The sequence below is a fragment of the Papaver somniferum genome, chromosome 7, assembly GCF_003573695.1.
Source record: "Papaver somniferum cultivar HN1 chromosome 7, ASM357369v1, whole genome shotgun sequence".
NCBI lineage: Eukaryota > Viridiplantae > Streptophyta > Magnoliopsida > Ranunculales > Papaveraceae > Papaver > Papaver somniferum.
In genome coordinates, this window is record NC_039364.1 from 73,563,908 (window position 1) to 73,571,733 (window position 7,826).

Below are 7,826 nucleotides of genomic sequence, written 5' to 3' on the forward strand. Positions count from 1 at the left end.
GCTATTTTTTTTAGCTTGAGTAAAAATCAAATCAAGAGAGAGATATTAACTCCTTGAGATACTTTTATCTAGATTGAGTCTGAATGTCTAGTTGATTCTCTAGCAAAGTATTTCGGAGTTAGTCCATACAGATTGCTAACCGAAATATTGGGTGGTGTTGTTAGACCGCCGCTTTTTCAATAAGTCCACGTGAAGTTGAACTCAGAAATATATGGTTTTTCAGCATCTATATATTTCAGTGTTTTTATCATAACTCTTATATTGTATTTCGGAACGTCAGGACCTTTTATCATGCAGTAGTATAGACATACATTTTTCTTTGGGGGGGCATCATTGAATTCTCTAATAAGTTTTCCATCTCGTCGAGTTAGATGGATGAAGTGTGAGCCACGTCTGAATAAAGTAGATACTATAGACTTTTCTTTAACTCGATTGCGAACCCTAATTTGTCTCATGCGTGGATCCAGAGCAGAGGGAGGATTCAAACGCGTATTTTCTTTGGTACATGTATCCATTTGTGAAAACCTTTGAAAAGGGTTTGAAAAATCCCATGTTGCTTGATTATGGCAGAAAACCTAAATTAGGTGTGATGGGTGAGTTCTTCTCAGCTTCGTCTTGCGAAAGTATTATGGCCACTTTATTATGGGATTGATTTCCAGTCCCCATAGGATAGCATCTTGTAAGTATCAATACGGTCACAAGGATTGAAGCAGGTTGTCATAGGAGAAGGCTATTGTGCCCGAGGCTCGGTATAGAGATCTGATTCTTCCTCATATAGCTTTAGTGACAAGTATCTGACTTGGGAAATTCCAAATTCTACCAATTTGTTTACGTGTTCCGGAATCTTCATGTCGACGACGTAAGAGTTTGTCACATAGGAGTTGGATGTTTGGACAGTCTCATGTAAATCATACAGATGTATGATGCACGGTTCTTCGTTAGTTCCAGTTTGATACAAAACCAGGGATTCTCATTGACTCGGGAGCTTGAAAAATGAAGTAACACCCATGTAGCGTAAGAGATTGAGTCTTCAAGGCGGGCAAGCGATACTCTGTTGGTTGAAGACGTCTGTGGAGAGTCGTGTAGAGTGTTCGACCGCATGTGTCTTCCTGGACAAGATGAAGTTGTTGTTCCGCCTCTACCAGGTGTCTTGACAGGGATCCATATGAACTTGTTTAGCTAAATCATCTATCGAAATCTAACTTTCTTCTGGGAGATGGTAAACGAAAATTAATAGAAGTAGACACGTCATAGGACCAGTATAACAGTGAATGCATTATAGGACTAGTAATGCAAGAGACGTGATTTAAGGACAATAGAAATCTGGTTTGCGTTAAGGTTGTTGATGATAGAGTTCTTTGAAAGTCCCCACAGTTCATCCCAACTTGAGGAAATATTATTTTTTGTTTGAGAAGCCATAAGTGGTCGTCGTGTCTTGTTCTTCGGTCATCACGTCCAACTCTGACACATGGCTATCTTATCGAACTGGTCTTTCTAAGAGAAGAGGCTTTGACTGAGGGAACTAGTAGGCGTATGGATGAGTAGCGTGTGTCCTAGAGCAACGGTCTCAGATCCTTCCCTTGTTTACTTCAGTGATAATAGTTGGTTGCGGTTGCATGACGAGTAATGAAGTTTTATTTGGATTGTTGGCCTCACTTCAGATTTCTTGTCCCTTGATAAGTTCGGGTGGGTGCAAAGATAATCTCCTTCACCGTCTTGGGTGAACTAAGATCCCATCATAAAATAAAGTTGGATGGTCGTTCGCGCAGTTGAGCTAGAGGCTCGCTGAAACTGGTTATAATTGCTGTGGCTAGTTCCTCCTATTTCTGACAAAACAGATATTGAGACAGCATATCAACCAACGGTTTTGAACCTTCGGATAAGTATGAGCTTTGTCCGAGCATCATCTTGGAAAATAGTCTTGTCTGGTACTTTGTTGCTTTCTGGTCATGATCCTCTAAAGCAGGAAGAACGGCAAGTTGTATCTTAGCTTGATATGGTAGTCCATGAAAATAGGCGGCTCTGCAACGTTTTGATTAGGTCATGAATTTTATAGTGCCTTTCCAACTTTTCCTTAAGTTTATCCTGTAGATAATGAAAATAAAAAATCCGACGGAAAAAGAACTAGGTCAATCGGATACGGAATGAAAGAATTATAAGTAAAATAGTAAAGTGAAGTAAACTTCTGGAGTCCACGTGATCAGGTTGAGGGCCCTTGAACTAAACGAATTTTGGAGCAAATATTCGTCAGAATCTCCAAGTTTAGAGCGTCATCTTGTCCTTGAGGTCCTTGAGGGTGATAAGGTCGGCTGGATGATTGTTCCTTTACTCTGTCGCGTTCGTAATGAGTTGTATATTCTCCAGTGAGGTCGATTGCAGATAAGATCCCGTCAGTGCTATGCTATTCTCAGCAGTTTTGGTACACCTATTTTAGGAAATGTGTACTCGATCTAGATTTGTTGGATCTATCCCTATTGGTACCTCTAAAGGTGTTTTCAGATAAGTCTGGATGTCAATCTGAGATTTTGCAAGATTCTGTTGAGTCCCCATAAGCTCGCCTTGGTGCTTACCCAACGTTTTCAAGGATTAACCGTAGATTTTCATGAAAAAAGGCTACTGGGGCGTTTTGTTATGCAGGGAGATATCCATGTGATCCGGGACGCACTAACCTATTCACTAAGGTCAAACTCGAAAGAGAGAGAAAGTGTTGGTAAGGATAAATCTCTCCGCTAAGTCCGTAATGGATTTACAGAGACTGAATTAATGGAACTTTTTTTGTGTTTGGATTGTTGGAATCGTCTTGCTTCCTAAGAGACCTTGATTGATATCTGTAACTGAGTGAACAACCTCCCGTTGTGGTCGCCAAAATGTAGTTACCTAAAATCGGTGAGAGGCTAGATATGGGATTCTAGGGTTTTGAAAGTGAGTTTCGGGAGGTTGAGCACGAACAGTCTTTGCCTAAACCACGCATAATGGCCGTTCAAAGGCTGCTTCAGTCACAGGGAAGAAGGATTAGGGCTGGTCTTAGGGAGGGAAGCAGATGAAGAGAGAGATCAGAGAACAAGTTATTGCTCTGAGAGGTTATGAGAAAGATGATCGTATCTTGGAAAATTGATGACCTATTTATAGCTGGATTCTCTAATCTCAAGTCGGTGAAGATAAGGATTGCTTTCCGCGCCGTGCGGAACAATTCTCCCGTCTCTTCAAGAATAGGGATAAACTAGGTTGAGTTTATCTCATTATTCTACCGCCTTTATTCTCTTCTGCGGTGAGAAATAAGCCGGGTATTTCTCACACGTGTCGTAGACCGCCAGACCAAAACTCTAATTGATATCCCCCCATTTGTGTGAAGCTGAGTCAGCCTTTGTGATGATGTGTTGAGAGAGAAATATTCTCTTTAGCCGAGTTGGCCAAGATAGAGAGATATTCTCTGATTTGTGAGAATGACTAGGATGAGCCACGTGAAAAGGAATGGAATTCCTTAGGAATCGTGTACAGAGTGTGAGAGGAGCTGAGGTTGATCTCCCTCTTTCCATGGCCGGTCACACATGCCATGTGAAAACCATATTATTGTTTGTAGGTCCCTTTGTTGAGCATGCGGTGCTCAAGAGATCCTATCCACGTTTTTGGATTCAAACTCAATTTACTAGCCGTGAGTGTATTTGAGAGGCTGAGAAATATGCTTCAGCACTAGGTAAGGCATGTGCCTATCATGTGAATCTATCCGAGATTTTGAGGAGAGATTCGAATCTCTTCAAGATATTGTGAAAGGCTCAAAAATCTCTCTGTGATTTTTGTAGAGAGATTTTGAATCTCTCAGATATTTTTGCGGACGGCTCAAAAATCTCTCTGTGATTTTTGCAGAGAGATTTTTGTGGACGGCTCAAAAATCCCTTTGTGATTTTTGCAGAGAGATTTGAATCTCTCAGAGATTTTTGCGGACGACTCAAAAATCTCTCTGTGATTTTTGCAGAGAGATTTTGAATCTCTCAAAGATTTTTGCGGACGGCTCAAAAATCCCTTTGTGATTTTTGCAGAGAGATTTGGATCTCTCAGAGATTTTTACGGACGGCTCAAAAATTCCTCTGTGATTTTTGCAGAGAGATTTGAATCTAAAAAAGCGGGGGTCTAACAACACCACCCAATATTTTGCTTAGCAATCTGTATGGACTAACTCCGAAATACTTTGCTAGAGAATCAACTAGACAGTCAGACTCAATATAGATTAAAGTATCTCAAGGAGTTAATATCTCTCTCTTGATTTGATTTTTACTCAAGCTAAAAACAATAGCGAGTCTTTATCAAATACAAGGAATAACTTGGACGGTACCAAAGACCAATATCCAAGGATCAATCAATATCAATCAACAACCAAAGGTTGGATTTCCAATTGATGATCTTAACGCACAACCTGTATTATTTCAATTATATAAAAAATATAATGCGGAAAAGAAATAACACAGACACCAGAAGTTTTATTAACGAGGAAACCACAAACGCATAAAAACCCAGGGACCTAGTCCAGATTGAATACATACTTTATTAAGCCGTTACAGACACTAGCCTACTACAAGCTAACTTCGGAATGGATTATAGTTGAACCCCAATCAGTCTCCCACTAATTCAAGGTACAGTTGTATTCCTACGCCTCTGATCCCAGCAGGATACTGCGCACTTGATTCCCTTAGCTGATCTCACCCACAACTAAGAGTTGCTGCAACCCAAAATTGCAGACTTGATAATAAACAAATCTGTCTCACACAGAAAAGTCTATCAAAGGATAAAATTGTCTCCCACAGAAAAACCCTAGGTTTTTGGTTCCGTCTTAAGATATAAAATCAAGGTGAACAGGAACCAATTGATAATCCGGTCTTATATTCCCGAAGAACAGCCTAGATTAATCAATCACCTCTCAACAATCCTTCTTGACTACACAAGCGGTTTGTCGAGGAATCACAAACAGTGGGACGAAGATGTTTGTGTCTTCTTTATCTTGCCTATCAGAGAACTCTCACGATCTCAAGCCAATCAATAGATTGTACTCGTACGATAGAAGATGCAAGATCAGATCACACAACTACGATAAAAGTAGTATCGGTCTGGCTTCACAATCCCAATGAAGTCTTTAAGTCGTTAACCTGGTTTTAGAGAAGAAAACCAACGGTTAAAGGAGAATCGACTCTAGCGAGCGCACTAGTATCACACAGACGTGTGGGGATTAGTTTTGCACAATTTTAGATGTCTCATTTATATAGCCTTCAAGTCAGGATTTTGCCTTAGTTACAAAGAAATCCATATTCACCGTTAGATGAAAACCTGATTTAGATTCAAGCTAATATTTCTCAACCGTTAGATCGAAAACTTAGCTTGTCACACACACTTGGGTAGATTTTTACTGGGTTTGTGAAAACCATGCCCAAACGTGTACGTGTATGTTGGTTCAACATAGTAACCCAAAAGGTTAACCATATGAGCAATTCATATTAGCCTAGTTCTTCTTCACCATAACTAGTTCAATTGACTCAAATGAACTAGTTAGAGAGTTGTTCAATTGCTATGAGATCTTATGTAACTACACAAGACACAATTAAAACAAAGATGATTCGATTCGATTGAATCGACTCATGAACTTTATAGCCACGGTTTGCATAAAGCATTCCTTAGTAATTTAAGTTTCATGTTCAGAGCACATCTTTAGATCATAACCACTTAAGCTCACAAACAAGTTCGCGGCCTTAAGGCAATCGGCAGAGTTTTCCAAACTTAGCAGAAAATATCGGCAAAGAGACTTCCGCCAGTTCGCGGACCAAACACGCAAACGAGGTTTTGGAAAATCCCAGCAGAAATTCTCGGCAAGAGAACTTCCGTCAGTTCGCGGACTTGGCAAAGCCAATTCCTCCGGTTTCTCTCAATCAACAAAGTTCGAAAACTTCGGATTAAGGAATACATGGTTATGTAATCTAAACTCTCATTCCAATCATTGAGACATTCTCAGTGGACGTTATATAGCCGTTATTCACAGACTGTTTCACATCAGAGCAATTCTCAAAGTAATTGAAACTTTTCATGACTTTCGTCACTAGGTGAAGATAAACTTGATCAAAGCGAAACGCTTTACCAACACACGTTTTCGAGAAAAAGATAAGTAGTGAATACTCAGCTCGAAATGTCAAATGTGTATGATCTAGTCTATATAGCATACAACTTTTTGTCTCATAAGAAATAGAAGATAGAATAGATAGACTTTTGAGTGATAGATAATTTCAAGTCTCCACATACCTTTTTGTTGATGAAGTTCCACGGTTCCTTGAGTAGATCTTCGTTGTTGTATGATGAATCGCCATGAAGTCCTTGAGCTCAACTAGACTTTTCTATCCTAGTCCGAGACTTAGCTATAATAGATTAGAAATCAAGACTCATAGTTTTGATCACTAACATTGACAAACATGCTTGATATAGCAACGCATGCGAGGTAGACCGAGCTATGCTCTAACAATCTCCCCCTTTGTCAATTTTAGTGACAAAACTATTAATACATATGGAATACAAAAAAGATAAACTTTAGTGGCTCCTATTCCATAGTCTAATCTTCAACGTTCCTTGAAATCTTCGTCCTTCCGAGTACTCCAATGATCCCAAAGGTTGTAAGTTTAGCACCATCGTTGTTGAAGATCCGTAGCTATAACATTGAGAGAAATCGAGATTCTCGATCATTATTATACAGTGTCATAGTATTATTATATAACATCAAAGTCCAATTGTATCACGACTTTAACAACTACGGTGATATGTATCACTCCCCCTTAGTCAATACTCCATCTCGATCATGGAAACCACTCCCCCTTACACAATGATCCGAAAACCATATGTATTTTTAGTGTGAACTACATTATTTCTCCCCCTTTTTGTCAATAAAATTGGCAAAGGTAAAAGAACGGGATCATAATGAAATTTCCACAAGAGATATTTCATAGACTAAAAGAAAAAATACATACCAACTTAATTTAGATGTAATTATAAAGCCGAAGCTAAATGCATTCATCAAGGAGTTTTAAGATACAAGATAACCCCTATAAAATTCCACAGCCGCACACCCCGCAAGATATTACCATTAAGCACAAGGTCAAAAGAATTCTCCCCCATTTGATGTCATTCCCGAAAGAACTACAAGAGCGACCTTAATTTCGAAACAAAAGAAGGATTTTTTAATTGGACACCAAAAACCATGGAAATGATTTTCTATATCCAAAACTCAACCAAATTAATCACAAGTAAACCCATGATTAATTTAATTGGAATACACAACTAAATCAAACCACAAAAGTGATCAATTTAATTGATTGTGCTCAACATAAGTAAATTTACGGTTCTACGACTAAGATAACCACACAGAGATGGCTACCTTAATCGTTCAAATACTCAACATAAGGAAAACCTTACAAAATATACGTCTACATCAACCAATAGAACATGATTAGTATAGCCGTTCATATACTCAACACAAGAACTTTTGGAATATATGAAAAACACAATTAGATTAATTACAAGAGAACCTATAATTAATCTAATTGGAATACACAACCAAACTAATCACCGAAGCAATCAATTTAATTGTCAAAAGATTTTGCTCGACAAAAGAAGACTTTCGGAGCAAATAACTAAATAACCAATCAAGATGATTATTTTAGTTCAAGAATGCTCAACATATAGCATCTCATGGAACAACCAACAAGGCCAATATTAATCGACATAGTTGTAAGGTACTCAACATAAGATACACAATGGAGCCTTCACGGTAAAACATAACAAAATGGATCAATGAAGAT